This window comes from Bombus vancouverensis, chromosome 4, assembly GCF_051014615.1.
Source record: "Bombus vancouverensis nearcticus chromosome 4, iyBomVanc1_principal, whole genome shotgun sequence".
Lineage (NCBI taxonomy): Eukaryota > Metazoa > Arthropoda > Insecta > Hymenoptera > Apidae > Bombus > Bombus vancouverensis.
The window spans coordinates 15,349,196-15,367,537 of NC_134914.1; the positions used below are offsets into that span (position 1 = coordinate 15,349,196).

Genomic DNA, 18,342 nt, shown 5'->3' on the forward strand with positions numbered 1-18,342 from the left:
TAGTTTCACACAGGTCATTCGCGCGATCATCCGAAATAAAAGTGGTCAAATGAGTGTTCGTCCGATGAGTGATCAATGTGCTTCATCAAATTCTGACCCCGTGACTGCGAACACTTTGTGATCCTCGATTTAACAATCAGTTTGCTCGTTTCCCACGTATAGACACGTATTTTGTTCGTTTCAATATCATTTATCCATGTCGAATTCGCGTTTATTTTTTCTCCTTTCCAAAAACGATATCCTTTTTACGAACAGGCGTCTTCGATAAATCGTTGTTTCATGAAAAGCGTTAGTTGTTTAAACTACGTACTTTAAATTCAGATCTTATTTCCATCGCATTAAAGATACGAATAACATCGTTTAACATATAAATTATACCGCTCTGTTGCAAATATTTCCATATAACTAAATAGTAAATCGATTATTGACACGTTCACTCCTGGTTGGATTTTCCCTACCTAGATATACTAAACAAGAATCTCGTAAGTCGAACTAATTAACTCTACTTCTTGCAGACTTTTCAAACTCGTTAGCTAGCTATGTGATTACCGATCAATTTAAAAAAAAAGTATGAAGTTTTACAAGACAATGTTGGTAACATGATCGCTATTCTCTGCCTTTTAATTTAAGGTATTGTACGTGATTCATGTATTTATTAACAGACGACTTTTATGCGAAACTTAAATGTATTGCATAAAGTTTTACGCGTGTGGATTGCACGAATTATTATTTTCTATATATTTTTTTTTAAATTTCATGATTTTTACTTCGCATTCTTATATCAAAATCAGTATCGCGCGCATATTGTAATAATGAACAAATACGTTACAGTGAAATTCTCATCTTCTCTGCCGTTAATTTTTTGTTAAGTTCATGGTTCGACATTTTGATCTTCTTCCACGAAAACTTTTTTCTCTGTACCATACGGTTCATTAAAACGATAATTATGCTTGTCCTGTCTAAATTTGCGCGTTTCTTTTACGTCATTATTGACTTCCGTCTCTAATGAACGTTCGACTTCAGCTTGATTACGTAAATTGGTGTTTTAAGCAACAAAACCGGCGTTAGTCACTCGATAATGGCAGATAATCACCTCGCAATTAAAGCGTTTCGATCAGATAGACAGAATATATTAAGTGTACTGCCTACGTTTGGCTAATAACATTGTACACGGAGGTTTTAACATTACCAACACTAAGTCGGTTCTTCCGCGATTTGCTCGTGCTTGACAACCGGTATTTAAAAAATCGAGATAACGAAATATTTTTATTACCAAGAATACGATTTTGTTCTGGTACAGAATTGAGTAAATTAAATAATGCTGCTAAAGCTGCCTTTCACACACTTGTTCAGTTATTATTTCAGTTAGAATTTTATTTTATTAATTTACACGAATAATATTCCATAGAAACGAATAATTCCTATTATTATACATTAATTACACATACATCTTCTTGCAAATTATTTAATCAACACGAATTTCATTTAATTTAAATTGACATTTAACGTTTAACAATGATAGGAAATTTTGAAATAGAGGCTTTCTGAAAATGGATATTTTATTTGTAACCATTGATATCGCTATTATTTATATCATATATATCATTAATAAGAGTTAATTTAATATTTCGAACCAGAATGAAGAATTTACATTTGAATCACATTTCGTAAGCAGAAGTTAATCCGGAGAAGCCTCTGATGAAATAAATTTGAAGAAATATTGCTAAACGACCAGTTCTCGAACCTATATTTACAAATGCTTCTGCCTGCTTTTTCACGAATTCCACCGATTAATTAAGCGTTGTACCTGCTATTTTGATACAGTCAGTGTTTCAAAGCGAGCAGAATGGCGCGAGAAAATTATACGCGGCACGATGTTAATTAGTAGAAGAAGCTTCGAACGAACGTTTTGCTCGTTACCTACTAGAGGATCGACGCGATTAAAATCTTATCGGTGGACAAGAAACGCGAGTACCTGTAGAGATCATTAACTGTTGTACAGTGGCAACCTTAATCCTCTTAATTTCCATAAACGGTGCTCTAAATTCCACGGAAAAAGGACAAAAATATTACAAGCCAGAAAATTACACGGAATTACGTACGAGATTGTACGAAATTGCTTTCATTACGGCGACACTGTACGAGGATATTTATTTCTGAGAAACGATGCACCCGTTTCCTTTCAGTCGGAAATTAATGAACTAAATAAGGCGACAGAAGGCAACTAGCAATATTGTGCAATGCAGAAAACATGGATTATTAATTGCGTATAAGATCATTAACGAAGCATATGTTGTAAAGATAATTAATGGTAAGTATTCGTACGTTCATTATTTATTGTCGATCATTTGCATACTTTATTTTTTAAGACGCTTCGTTGACAGACGAAACGATTTTTCGTGAGATAAAAATTTCGTCAAATCGTTTGAAAAGAAGGTAAAAGAGTATATTGAGAGGAACGATTTTATATATTTGAAACGAAATGTATAGATACAAGCAAGATATTTTATTTCCAAACCATAATATCCTATCGTCACCAACTAATTAATTATATAATGAAAGTCTGATATAGGAATATATTAGAGAATATCGAATAAAGATTACCGTTTCTTAATTATTCTAGATTTGATAAACTCCGATTTCTAAAGATCCTACTTTAAACAGCTCCGTTTTTAAATAAATTCCGAAAGATATTTTAAAGTAACAACGAGAGAACCGATAGATTATTATTAATCGAATATTTTCTACCCATAGTTCCGAATCAATAGTGCGAAAATAGAGAGAGAAAGAAGTAGAACACGGCCGAAAAATAGAAAAATAATTACAGTAGATTTAATAGCGTTCGTTGCATTTTCCGCGAAGTAAACGTGTTTATCGCGGCATTCTGCTTAAAATATCTATCAAAGACCCAGCCAAAGCGGATAGAATTTATGATGCTATAAACGACTGTAAATTTCTACGATTCGTCCTATTTTATCGCTGGATGTTCGAAATCGTAAGGAAATGCTATTTCCTGATAACAGCGTTTAATTATTTATGACGAATATTTAACGCGAAACACGCGGCATTTCAGCATCTGCGATTTACTTACTCGTATGAATTCGAGTTGCGTGAAAATAAAACGCGCGAATTATTTGAATCGCAATAACTACATACTTCCCGAAGGAATACGGTCGGATGAAAAATGCCCCTGATAAGAAAAAATTAGAATAGAAAAATAGAATCTAGCTATTGGATGAAAGAGGAAAAGAAAACATGTTCGTTAATGCGACCCATCAAGCAGGTGAAATTTCATTTACTCGATCGTATTCCCAAAAAAATAAATTATTTTGGGGGGAAAAAGTAATTTTTTAAACGTATATATAATAAACATTCGCAGTGTCTAATCAGAACGCGCGAACGATGAGAATCCGCGCGGGGTCGAAATTCTGGTGGGCGAACCGCGCGTGGAACGCGTTGGCGATAAATCTGACGGCGATCTCGACGCGGAATATTTTATTCGCGTAACGCCTCGCGTTAACAACTCATCGAGCGATATTACTCGCGCCATTCGAGATTACCGGTGCCAATAACCCTGCAGTCTGATCTATGCTCGGTTCGGACGTCACCATGGTCGCGAGAAGAGTAGGCTCGGCTGGTCGCGCGTATTCGCTCAAGAGTAAGCCCGTTTATTGTCGTGGACGGTGCAACGCGACCAACAGAGCTCCGCTTAGCCGTGGTCCAACAATGAAACGCCGCTCGGGAAAAATGATCGTCGTCGTCGTGGAGACGCGGAGGCAGGTCCGATGGGTTTCTTCGCGCGCCGCTTAACGACGATTTCGATCGTTTACGACTTTAATAATTTAGGCGCGGCCAGCCTCGCGAAGCTCGACACGTTTTCGCTCGTAAACCGCGCGACTAAATCCGTATTTATGGGGAAGAAGAGGTAGTCCGGCAACCGGACTGTCTCCTTCATCCTTCGCCTCTTTCCTTCTTCCACAGTTTGCTGCCACGTCTCAGTCTTTCGTGTCTCTTTCTTACTCTCCTCTCGAATCTGTATTTCTTTCTTCGTGATACGGGGCTGGCTTGGAGTCTCGCGAGGAATCGTTTTCATTCGAAAATTTGTCCCGATGTCGCTTCGCAAGTTCAGTAGAGATTATCGGTTCCGAGCATACGATTGGGGGTAGCTACGGTTTGTGGTCGACACTCTGAATATAATTTTTCGCTGAAATTTTCCGTATTATTTTTGTGTCTTTTTTAACGACGTTTGTCGTGTACGTTTTCTAATCAGAAGACATCTTTATTAAGAGAGATTGTTACTTGTTAAGAGAAATTTAAGATTAACCAATCTGGTCGAGATACAGCGGTTTAAGAAATATTTGAACACGCGTCGAATCTTTTTACGAATGTATTATAAACAATTTTAAGGATAGGTGGTTATTTAAATGTAGAATGCATCGGTTTGATTTTCACTCGTAATTTGTTTCGTACCTACAGATTCAATTATCCAAACCAAAGCAGCAACAAATCTTTCGAAAAGAAGATTATCCCCGACGATCGAAATAGCTATAGATATAATTTATAAGTTAATTGGTTAAAATAAAACCGATCAGCTCATAACTAAAGCCAACTCCTGAGGCTCGTATCATTTTGAAAGGAATGTAACGTTACACCGCGACATTTATAAATTTCAAAAGGCGCTGCCTCGTTAGTTAAATGAAAGTCCGTACAGGTCGGATAATACGTGCATGTCATAAAGACCCCGTGCGCTCGGTCGTGAGACATTTTATATTATCTATATATTCGCTGTTCACGACTTACCGAGGACGCAGACAGTAGAACTCATCTACGCTCCTTCCGCTCCCTTATATCCTGTAACAGAAAAATACGAGCATACGTTGAACACCACGTGCACCAATACAACCATCGAAAATACACAAGAACACACGCTTGTAACGTGAAAAACATAACAAACCCTGGGAACATTAATGCTCATATCGCGCAGGTGTGAAATTCACCGACTGGATTATGACGCTCCGAAGCTTAAACGCGTCGCCGATCATCCGGCGAGATTCTCGCGCGATAAGCGCAACATCCTGCGCAAAAATTGTTCGCGGAAATGCTTGCTGCAGGCGAACGATCATCGCCCAGTGATATACATTGTACCTTGCATACGTTTAGAGTGACGAGATTATAGTCAGATGGATCGAAATAACGTGTTCGATACTTTTGGCCTGTGCTTTCGTTGCAATTTTTAACAAAGTTCGAGGTAATCGATTTGGATATGACCATCAATTCTTTGTCTTGAGATTGAAATACGTAAATTTCCTAAGTGAAATAGAAGACTTTGAAACTGTAAATTTTTATGTGTCGCAAAATCGTAGGAACATGATTTAAGAAATGTTCTGTATCGCTGTTTTGCAGTTTTTTATTTGGAAGATTCATTGTCAAATTTATTTACACGTTTGTAGTGCGAAGAAATACTAATAAATAGTATGAATAAGCTCGCTATTTCATAATTTCATCATTATGTTGCAAACAGATCTGCAATAGCAAAAGGTCGCAAAACTTACGAAGCATTAAAATCCCTTCACTACAGAGTTAAAAATAACATTTTCAAAACGTAAAAAGAACAACGAGCCAACTCGCTGATTCAAACTCGCAATTTCACAGGTTTGAAAAATTCCGAGCGCTTTCACATCCGGCGAACGGTCGACACGCGTCGCCAGAAACGATTCATCGGAATCGTAATGAGTTTCGTTCCCCGAGGGGTCTAATTAAAAAAACAATTATCAATCAGCCTAACAATACCACGTGTCCCACATTAGCAAATACCGCCTCGCCGTGCACAACGCGTTCACAATGCGCTCGCCACGAAACAATGTGGCTACGAAGAAGGGACACGCTTCTCGAAATGCTCACCTCGAGGTATCCTCGAGGAAGAACAATACGACGAAACGGCACCGGCTGATCAGCATAATTTCGTGCGTTCGACCGAATGCAAAGACAAAAGAAGACCGAGGACCAAACCCAACGAAGGAAGAAACGACACGAGGCAAGACGAGGCGAGACGAAAGGAAACGAAACAAAGTGGAAGTGTGACCAGCATGGTGTGCAGGTACAATTAAAGCGACATTAATTAATTGTTAGCGCAACAATGCATCTGTGTCGGAGGCAGGGACGTAGGCAGAAGAGGGACCTCGAGGGCCTTCATAAATTTACATGTCTTTCGCCGCGAGAATCATTTTTTACAGCCGTTAGGAGAGTGTCCACGGTTGGTGTGCGTGCGGAGAGAAGCGGCGGACCTACAGCAACGCCTCGGCTATATTACGGGTCCCCATGGTGTTGCTCATAATAACCATCGATGTCTCTCCGCGGGCATGGAACCAGCCTCGAGCTTCGATCTTGTTATCCGTCTCCGGTACTCCAATCGAAACGTCTCGATCGACTTTGGGTTACGATTATTCTCTTTTCTCTCGTGGTTTCTTGGAATTTTCGAAGGATTTTTTAAGTTAAATTCGTCTTGAGTAAATTTTTGTGAAGAAACTGATTCGATGGAAGAGAAAATGGCAGGTATGATACAGTCTCAAGCAATATCGAACTGACAGTGTTGGGTTAAAGATATTTGTCCTATTATTGCGTTCCATCGTGTAATAAAACGATGTAATTAGCTTTCTTACTTTTTGCTTTTAGCATAGTTGGGTAGATAATCCTACGTATTTCTATCATAAAATGGCAGCTTAGAGAAGTTTGGAGATTAATTTCGAGAAACTTCTTTGATCTCTGATTCAATAACGAAAGCTGATGAGTTCGAAGGTGTATTATTTTATCTTACTGTATTGATGTAAAAATATTTGCTCAGCTTCGTGTATTGTTCTTCGTCCAAAATTAAATGGTCGCTTAAGGTCAAATTCGTCATCGTGAGGGATGTAATGTATAGCTGACCTCCTTCTTTATAGTCTTGCTATTCGCTGCAAACTGTATGCTTACGGTGTTTATTATTCTTCAATAAGATAGTAGACTAATGAACAAATGAGCTACATATCTACGTATAATGATATCTTGTCTGATAAATTGGTATGATTGCTTCGTTACAATTTCAAATTGTTGCAAAAAAATCAAAGAATTGTTTCATCGACTAGATAGAATTTTTCTATTTGTATAGAATAAATTTGTGACAATTTCGATCCTATGAATGCTTATATGCGTAAAAGAAGCACACAAGTACGCACACAGCCAAAAAGATTCCATTCTTCCAGTTTATGAATGTTAACGTGCATTTAACAAAATCAATAATCATTTTCCTTCGACAAGAATATCTACGAATTTTCTTCGCAATTGGAGAACCAAGTGCTAATTTAATGGATTTATGCCGTAACTAGTCCCTGTAGTTTTCATAATAAATCGTTATCTATCCCTAACCTTCATAAAGACTTCGATAATAAACGTATCCCGATCGTAAATATACCTTACTGCTTTAAACACTCCACTAACATTAATACGTGACATAAAAGACAATTCGTAACAAAAGGAATAATATTCCTTAATAATTCCTTAACGTGTCGTGTCATTCGTTGCAACAAAAACTTACGAAACCACATACTTCTTGAAAAACGATATCTATAATCCGTATTCTTCCTCGAAGCATACCAGTGATCTAATTACAAAAGTAGCGCTCAAGAGCAATCGAAATCGATATCAGCATAGAGAACAATCCCATGTCTTGTTCATTCCAGTTTTCTTTACGAGATCGCGATAATCAGCACTGGTAAAACTCATTGTGATAGTCGGACGAAGCTTGTGGACGAACCACTCTATTTTTCGCATAATAAATGTGATTTGCACGCTGGTCAGATCTTCGGTTACCGATGGAACGGATGGTGAAGGGTAGGGTAAGCGTGGTTATTTTCGTCAATAGCGGCGTCGTTCGTTGAAAATTCAAAAAATTTCGCATAATGCCCTCTCGGCGAAGCACCGTATTAAAAGAGATACGCGATCGTAATGTGAGACCGAGAGACGTGGGTGGTTCGTTGCACGAGGGCCGATACCGTGGTTATTTTTAATGTTGCCTCCGAGCGTGATCACGGACAGACAGAGAAAAAGAACGTTCTCTTATAATCGATACAGGTGCTACCGAAATTAATTCGACGCTGTTCGATCGATCGCGATAAGGGCTCTGCAGCGTTGATTCCGGACGAGTCGAACCAACGATATTAATTTGTCAGCTGCGATATACATACAAGTACGTACGACGCTTGGTTCAACATGTACGATATCAAACAGGTAGTTTTTTTAGCGATAACTCTTTTAGTTGGGTTATCTGCCGTGTATGCACTGGCTATTATCGAACACGTAACACACCTCATCCGTAATAATCGGTCGAGGTTGAAGGTGCTACCATATTTCGAATAATACGTTTTCGAGTCTGGGCAAAGTATTCGATGTTTTTATATATTTCACAAGTAATATTTAGTATTTTATTAAAATCTGTACTATTTCGTTTCTGAAAATTTTACTTCTCTAAATGGCTACTCTTAACGCGTTAATTGCGATACACCGGATATCGATTAATGCTTCGTCAATGAAGAATTCTCTTGCTTTCTTCTATTCTCCGTTCCAACAATACAGAAGCCTTTAAAATGCGAAAAGGATCGTATACTCAGAATCAAAATCAGCGTTACAAGCTTTCTACCTATATTCACCGCACAGCGTTTTTAACATTGTACCCTAAATCACAGTTACAATCGATTCCTACCGCACTATAGTTCACAATCACCGTTCTTGTACATCCAAGCAATCGAACGTGCCACGAACTTTGCAAATCGTTGAAAAGCTCGTTACAACGTTACACGGGCCTATTGCAGAGGCGAGTTCGCGAGACGTACAAGAGAACACGGTGTCTTCCCTTTCAAAACAATGTCCTGGCCAGATCCGGGCGGAGGTAACGTCTTGTCCTTCCTGGCCAATAAAAAGCCGCGCGAGCGACATGTTAGTAGCAACGCTTTTATTACCGCCTTTACGATGCTTTTCGGCCCTCGTCCGGTTGTTCGTCGTTGATCCACGAATCACCGATTCGCCGCTACGAAAAAGCTTCGTTCCGGAATTTCGACCAGGTCCTTCCCCCGCTTCGTTCCTCCACCACCTACCGCCAGGCCATCGGGGCATATTTTATTTACGATGTCCTGCATTATCATCGGGCGGACGCGCGCGCCATTGTGGCCTACGTGCGCGCGTTATTGCGGGGAGAGAGAAACACATAGAGAGAAATTTATGCGTGGGCGAAACGAGCAACCGAACCGCACAAAGTGGACGTATCTCGCCTCGCCTCGAATTAATAAACAGCAACAAATGACCGCCTACGTCCGCCCCTTTCTCCGTCACCGATTTCATCGTTCTGGTAGTCGATCCGTAAAAGATTCCTCTCTCCTCGCCTTCCCTCATAGTCTGCCTATCTCTGTTTCTCTTTCGCGAGGTACAACGTCCACTGGAGAGGCGACCCTCCTTTTCCGTCATCCTAGCGCCTTCCTCCTCGTTCTTACCCGATCGTGGACCGCCCGCGGTGTCCCTCCCGGAGGCTGCTGAATCCTCCGTGGATCATTTGCCCCACGATCGTTACCGATCTCTGAATTCGTCCTGCTCGAAACTTTTCGAGAAATGATTTTTTCTTTTCCTTTCTTCTCGCTTCTTCGTTTTTTTTCTTTTTTTTTTAATTTAGTCGGTAATGATCGCGGGTGTGCTCGAATGGTTGGAGATTCGATCGTTGACGAGCTGAATTCGTGAAGATTCTAAAGATTCTTTAGGCTTTCGAGGTTTGGTAATAATGTTTGCGTTATCCTTCGCTTCCTCTTGTAGATTGGAAATAAGAGTACGTTTTAAGGCTGTAGTAGTTTCGTTGTGCCGACGATGAATACTTGGGGATCGGAAGATAACGATCATGTAAAATAGAATGCACTAGTAATGTAGAACATGTGTGGCGATTACTGTGTCAGAATAGCTAATAATATCTAAGCAGTAACGCTAAAATACGTTGCCTCTGATGATAAGTAACTTTTATATAAAACTTTTTAAAATTGAAAAAATATGCGACGCAAGTACTATAACTTCGTGTTTTTTTAATTTACGCGGTGAATTATTCAACGAGGAAATCATATGTAATAAAAGTTGGACTAACCATCTACAAATTGTCATCTATAAATATTACGAATTCTGTAGAGGATAAAGAAGTTGCACAAAACTTCTCGAGTCTGCTAGTTCTATCTCAATCGCGTATTAATGTGTTGTACCTGTGGCGTAATCAAGATGAGACCTAACGATCTCGTAACTCTGAAAGAATTACAACACGTACGACAGGGATTGAATAAATTCCAGAAATTCCAAGCAACCGAGTTTTATACGAAAGCCAACACTCGCACGAGAAACGAGACACATATTCGAAACAACCACTAACCAAACCATTGAGAACAATTAAACACAAAAGCCTTCCGTTTATTTTCATTTCGTCGTGAAAGCTTAAAGAAAAACGCGCGTTTCACTTGCACGAACTGTTCCACGAAAAAAAAATCAGGGACAAATAAATCCACGAAGCTTCGAAAATCTATTATTACACAGCCGTGCAAACTTGTACGAGTATGCCAAGAACAATAACGAAGCACCGAACACAAATATTGTCGTCGAAACTATGTTAATCCGTCAGATTAAATTACTCAACCGTTTTGATTTATCGATTATGTTCCTGTCGTGTTCTACTCGTCTATTAGTAAAGTACACATACTTCTGCGTATTTTCATATCGTTATTTCCACAATTCCATTTCCTAATTCTTCGTTTTCTGAGTGCGAGTAAAGTAAAGTAAAAAATAACGCGACTAATGCCCTTCCCCTTCGATTTTCCTAGGTATACTAAATACACTTCAATTTTATTACGAAATAAAAAATATTTCGCGCACGATTGTTACAGCGAAAGACAAACTCTCGATAATTCGAAAATACGAGGATACATAAAAAGGTGAAACTATAGATACACGCCAACAGAAAGATAAACAGAAAGACGCGAACTATGAGCAATTGAAAAAGGTGAAAGGCACTCGTTGTTCTTCTATCGAAATCCAACATCGAAGGGCAACTGCCTCGAGGCATTTCCCTTTGTGGGACACGGAGGACGTGGGCACACGCACGGCACTGAATAATTAACTCCGCTTTGCCGGCGCCGGTTTTATCGTAATTATCGCTGCGCGCCGTAGCTGGCTGCCGCCAGTGGCGGACCAGGATCGATCGTAGATCGCGAAAATGATCGACGCGAGCGCGCAGAGGTGTGCCGCGCGCGTTTTCTCTGCCGTGTTCGTTCGCCACAGCGAATAAAACGACTCTCGCGTTTGCCTGGTTACTTCAACTATCGCGCCGACCGTATCGTCTGGGTTTCGCGGGCTCTTTGTTTCCTGAAAAGGACTAATGATCATCGGTCGGCCTTCGAAGTGCTGCGTGCCGGCCCGTTTAGAGAGATCGTAGCGAAGACGCGTGGAAATTTTCGTGGCGCCATCAAAGATTTCGTAAAAATAATCATGCGCAGCCTTCGCGCCAACGCGACGAATATTTAGCCAACGCTTCGGCGTCCACTACTCTCTACTTCGCAGAAGAATCGCCAGTGAAAAAAAAAAAACGGATTCACGATTGTTTTAATTTTAGAAGAAGCGAACTGCACCGAGTATAACTACCTACGCAGTTCGACACGATCTGCATCGAATTCTTCAGATATTTTTAGATCGAACTTTGTTATACACGTTTCCAATGAAATTCGCGTTACTTTTGCGCCGATTCATCGAGTTCTATCTATCTGCAGCTCTAATGTAAATACTCTATTGCGCAATCTCGTGATACATTACGGAAAGACTTTTTTAAAGATCGAATAGTATTAATAGCAACAACCGTTTTGTGAAATAAAAGTATTTAATTAAAAGGAGGATCTTCGAAAATTATATTTGTCCATTTGTTTATGACATCTATCTTTGTGACGCGTATCTTATTCGATTTAGAAAAACCATTCGTTCAAGACTTAACTCATCGTAAATCTGGAGAATGATCGAATCGAGTCGAGAATCGACAATCATCAAAAGGAGATTCTTCGATCGCCTTCTATCTTGACGATCGTTTTCGCGCGTACAAGCGATATTATGAAATTTTCCAGCGATAATATACGAACAATCGCGTGGAAGTGTCTGTTAGAGGGCTGATTTGCATCGGTAATTACTACAGCAAGCCATTAATAATTAATTAATGAGAGAATCTGACGCGTGACGCAATCGTCGCGCAGCCGCGACTTTTAATTGATCGACGATTAATCACGCTCCTTAATCGTCTTTTTCCCTATCGATTCCGCGTCTTCTTTTTCCTTTGCCCCCTCCTTACCAGCTGCTGTGACTGTGTAATTACCACCGAATCGACGCCCGTCACGGAACGCGTCTCTAATAGTCGGCTGGAATTTGTTCTTTTAAACGCTGCCGCGCGCAACACCGACGGAAACTCGTAACAAGATTGATAGAATACTTTCTCGTGATGCTTTCTGGTAGCTGGTACCGCCGCTCCGGACGAATGATGAATTAATGAGCCAACGAGTGTACACACCGTTCCTTGAAATTGTTTAATTCAATAGAAGGCTGGCTGATTTAGTGCTAGATTTCCTCCTTCGTTCTTTCGACAGAGGAAATGTCAACGAAACTGCCTTTTGATTTTAGAAATGACTTTCAAGCTGATCGAAGGTGTTGTGTAATTTTGTATTAGCTTGTGACAGTTGAGATGCAATCGTTGATGAAAGATTTTCTTTACCGAATGTCATTGACTAATCTGTTTATTTCCTGGTATCTCTGCATTATTTGTTATTTATACAGCAAGTAGTCAGATTATTGCGACGATGGTTACGAAATTGGCAATTATTTGAGGGGAAAAAGTGGGAAATGTATTTAAATTGAAGAGTTCTTCGTTATACAAAGTGTTTTAGAGTTTATATAAATAATTAAAAATTTTAGACTATGGATTCTGCGACCTTTTCGTTACATCGCAATCATCTGATCATCCACCGTAATAAAATGAACGTGTAATAAATTAAACAGGGAGCTGTTGTTCTTTGTTTAACGACGAAAATGGTAGAAGAATCTAAATTAATTGTAGAGCTGTTCGTTAAATATAATACCGCGCAGAGTAAAGATCGAACTAAAAGTATGTATTATACGTTACGTTTGCAATTAAATTACATGGATGCTCCTTTAATTACATGTCTGGCAATTACTGCAAAATAAGAATAAGAAGTTTGTGTTAATAGTTTCGGTGACGTAATTGAAACAGTAAAAAAGCGGCAATTATTCTTCGTATCCTTCGTCTGACATTTCAATCACATTCTCTGAACAACTAAAATACATTGATCGAGCCCCAACTGCCAATATCGTAAACACGTTGCATAACTTAAAACCATTTAATCGCGTTACGAGTTTTAATTAAGAATCGTTAGAATTCATACCACGCGTCAAATTACACGGTTTTAAAATAATATCGAATCGTATTGATCGATCCAACAAGATGGCTGGTACCACCTTTGTCATAGAAAACGCGTCTATACCAGTTTTAACGTATAACATTCTTAACACGTATATCTCGATCGTAAAAATTGTACGAATCTTCTTTAAGAAGTAAATTCACTGGAGAGATTCCAACTAAAAATTCCTGAGAACTTTTTACTAAAATAAACGCTGAGAACTATCCATCGATTCGATTAATCTTTAAACGAACTACATACTTTCATAGGTTTGAAGAGACAAGCGCTGCAAACATCTCGATCGAATGTACGAATAAAATACGAAGAAAAAATGTGTCAATCCTAATGAACCGTGTAAAAGCAATTAACAGTACCAAAAGAGATTTATAGAGGAGCGGTTCCAATAAATATCGATAATTACATCGCTAATTCCGCTCGAAAGCGACCGAAGATTTATGCGATCCTAGGATTTCGTAAATGTACCTGGTACCGAAATCGCCGCATTTTTACGACTTTCCGGAATCGGTGTCCATAAAGCGATCGGACTTGCTCCGGAACGTGTCGAACGTTTTCTCGTTTAACGCGTCTAGGAGCGCCGCGACGTCGTTGCAGCCAGCCAGAGAGAGAGACTTATTAGTTCAAGGTTGCTAAGGTAATTCCGTGGCTGACTTCACGCTGCGTGGATCGTCGCTGCCGGAACACCAGGCCGCGATCTTCCGTTCGAGTAACGGTTACACGATCGAAGACGGAAGCTTGGTGATTAATGATCGAGAGGATCGTATTAATTTCGCAGTCGATAACCGTGCGACTCGCGAAGGATAAAGGCGATAATTGTTTGAAATTACCTGGATGTCTGTGACGTGACCTCGTAGCGTGAATTTTCGTTTTATACATAATCATGCCTATTCGATGGTCACGCTATTAAGATATCTCGTCGAAGAAATTTACATTTTTCAGAGGAGAAAAATTGCGAGATGACCAGCGGAATTTAAGAAACAGAACTCGAGTCGTCGTGAACTTGATTGGGGAATGAAATATGGAAGTGATGACTACGAGCATCGAGGTGTAAAACTGACAGCGAATCGCTTCGTGATAAATCGAATGGATGTGTAATTATACACAAATAATGGATTTCGTTTTGGAAGGGAGAATCTCTATGCTTCTAAAGTAGTGAATAACACTTAACGTTTAATTGGATTAAGCACTCAAGAATGATATTAAATGGATTAACGAACGAAGAACGTTAAAACATCTTTTGAAACAGAATCATAAAATATTCACCGAAATGTGTTCGTACAAGGTTAACGTCCAAGCGAATCACACGCCGAATGATAAAAATAGCAACTTTATAAAATCCAGGGACAAAACACAGCCTCGATAACTGTTTCGCTACTATTTTCTTCAGATTCTACGACTACGTTTTTTACCAGCTGAGAAATATGCATACCACGAAAAGAAATGGAACAAAGAAATCTATGTTCTTCACGGAGATCACAGCCATAAAATCAATCAACTCACTCATCGATTAACTACCTCGAAATTGACCCACGTCTGCTACTACCCTCGATCAAGTAAACCGTTCTTGGTAGCACGTACCATCGTCGGAATCATCGTATAGTTTGTTGAAAAACGCGAACCACGCACTATATACGTAATGTATATTTTTAATGAAAAAAAAAAGAACTCCTACATTGTTTTAGGAAGGGACAAGCGTGGCTCTTACTCTTGAAATCAGGGATGCATCCGAACGGAAGGGTTCCTCTTGCCGGACGTATCGCGGGAGGACGTCGTTGTTTCGGCTCGAGCACGTTTTCACTGTGAGAGCTGTCCAAATGGTCGCGCGCGCTTTTTCACGCGAAGCAGAAAGAAGCGCACACCGGACGTTCGAGGGATCGAGATATCGGTGGAAAAAATCGTGACGAAATAAGGAAACGAGCGTGGTGGCGCTGCCGTCGGCGACGACGACGACGACGACGTACCACGACGACGGCGACGGCCACGACGACGACGACGACGACGACGAGGACGAGGACGACGACGACGACGACGAGAGAGGCGTCTCTCGCGCGACACACACACGTGGTGGGGGCGTCTGCGGCCGCTACGACAGAACTAAGGGGTTGTTTGCCCCGCTGGGGGGTCTCGAACGGCTCCGCCACCCCACCAGCCTTACTATTTTGCATAGGGCCTGCGCGTCGAAGGCGGCACACACCGCCACCCACCCTCTTATTCTGACTTGCAGCGACGCTCTATCTCCTCAAGAAATCCCTCTCCACCCCCGACCTGGCTGCTTTCGCACGAGGGGTACACTTCGATTTGTCGAATCCGCGTTCCGCGGCTCTCTAGCTTTCGTTCGCAAGAAAAAGAGAAAGAGAGAGAGAGAGAGAGAGATGACAGAGTGAGAGAGGAAGAGAGATAGAGAGAGAGAGAGAGAATCTCGGTCCGTTGCTTCGCCCTCCATCCAAATAACCACCCTTCTTCTTCTCCTTTCTCTGCCTTTCTCTTTTTCACCCTCGCTTTTCCCGAATCCCCTCTTGTCTTCTCTCTAGTCCGGCCTTCTTCGTTTCCCTCTCGTATATTTCTGTCTTTTTTTCACCATTCCTACTCGCCGGCTGTTCCTCGGGCTTCTTCTTATTTATCTCGTTGCGCCGGCACAACCTCGTCTCGGTCATTTCCACCATGGAAACGAAGATCGAGCCGAGGAAATCTTTGACCTCGAGGAGCGTACTCTGCACGCTCGCGGAGAGCGGTCCGCTCGTAAATTGGAGATTGCGAGGTCGTTACTTCCCGCGGAGCGTCTGTTAAGATCGCCGGAGGGTGAGTGTTTGTCTTGCGAATATGAGATTAAGTCGAGCCCAGGGGCCTCGCGGTGGAGGAATATTGAATCGGTGATAGCTCCTAATGGGATTGAAGGCAATGAATATAAAATAGGACGCCTCTTTGTGTGTCGTCCCCGGTTAATTATCCACGGGAAACTGATGGCGTGGACAGCCTCGCGCGATCGAGAAAACGGACTGAAATCGATCCTGCGTTCAGCAGCGTAGAAACCAAATAATTTCGAAGTTAAGTAGGAAACTTTTGAATCGGCAACCGATTAAAACATTGTACCTCTTGGAAAGTACCTTTCGGAATTCAAGGTCTGAGCCGAGTTTGTATAACTGTATTACTATCGAGCAATATAGAAGATATCAAACGACTTCGACGTAGAGATTTCAAGATTAACACCGGGCAGAAAAAAAAATTACGCGTTCCAAAGTTACGTATCGACGACCACGATATCGATTCACGACGCTTTCTCGCTCTGCTGTAACCGCTGCACATAAACTATATTCACGATCTCGTAACACTCTCCCTCTCTATCCTTCGCTACGCCAAGAATCCAAACACGTACCACGCGTATCAAAAACTCCGAACTTTCTCCTAATGGCTGCCTCTTCCACGCCCATTAAACTCAACTATCCTCCTAAAACAATCAATCTCCGACTCTCGTACAGTGATTCTTCAAAGACCGATATTCGTATCACCAATTTACAATTCGCAGTTCTAATTTATCCTGTCTCTGACGGAAATGAAGTCACAATGGAAAGCCAATCAACGGTTACGGTCCACGGCAAAGGGTTGCTGTTCAAGGGTTGGCCGAAAGCTAGTTAACGCCTCCGCGTAATTAAGCAAAGCAACAGCGTGCCGTGCACGGAGATAGGTCCATGCTCCACCCAGACTCCGACGAGTGAGGACAAGAGTGGTTGAACCCTCTCTGCAGAGAGGGCGACAGGCCCGGCCTCATTGGAGGCGGGTTGGTTAGCGCATGTATAATTAGCGCGAACAGACAGGAGGGTTCTGTGACTGTGAGAGCGGCGCGGAGCGACGAGAGGAATAGGAGGAAGTAGGGTGGGTGAGGAGAAGAGAGAAACACAGCGAGTCCCGGTGGAGGACAGGGTGGAGCCACCCCGTCGGCGCATGTGCCAGCATCCCTAGAACCGGAGATATAATGTATTCATAACGTAGCTGTTCTCCATGCAGCAGCCCACCCTCTTCACCCCCGATCCACCCCTCATCCCCCCCTATCTCTCTCTCTGTCTCACTCTTTTTCTCTGTCCAGCCAAAACCCACTCCCGATTCAGCGTCGCGCTGCGTTCCAGCTTGACGGTCGATTAATTGGCGGATTCTAAGAACGCGTCGCGCCGGAAATGCCCTCAGACGATATTCGATTTCAGGAAATTCCGGCGTAATTGAATAGGCGGCGAGACGAGCCAGGGTTGGAACGTTGATTGCGTACCCGGGCCGCGTACCTGTTAAAAACGCTCAGATGCCGGGGATAACTTGGGCAATTCGTTTGTTTGGATAGATCCGTGGGGTCTTCCCGAGGCACGTTCTCGAGGTAGGAGGGTGGAGGTATGATCGAGTGGCGAGAAGTTGATGCGGATTTGTAGTTTGGTTGAGCAGGTTGAAACGTCGAATAGTCGTATGTTACATTGTATGTCAGTGGATGGATATTCGGCGAAACATCGATGGTAGTTTGTGTACGGAGGGATTGTAAAGGAACGTTCACATAGTCAATATTACTGTTATGTTGTCAATATTACTGTCAATATTTAAGCTTCTCAACATTGTATTGACAGTATCTATTGATCATTTAGAGGCTCTTTTACGTATGATAATATTGGGAATCTTAAACATTGACGATAATATGGATCGTTTGAACGTTCCTTAAGTTGACCTTAGCATGTTGAAGCATATGTAAGTTGAAACACAGACGTAGAATTAAAACACTTTCTAGAATTGATATACATATGTATAAAATATTCAACGATAAAGCCTAAAGAATATTGGATATAGAATTTCT

General features: G+C 41.2%; 1 protein-coding gene across 2 annotated transcripts in view; it reads right to left on the minus strand.

Moving 5' to 3' along the window:
* Positions 1-18,342, minus strand: part of zfh2 (Zn finger homeodomain 2) — a 389,827-nt gene that overhangs the window by 315,126 nt on the left and 56,359 nt on the right. For both annotated transcript variants that reach the window (XM_033350922.2, XM_076617743.1), the window contains exon 2: positions 4,801-4,851. The gene's annotated coding sequence lies outside the window, so the exon portion shown is untranslated. The remainder of the gene's footprint in view (positions 1-4,800; positions 4,852-18,342) is intronic.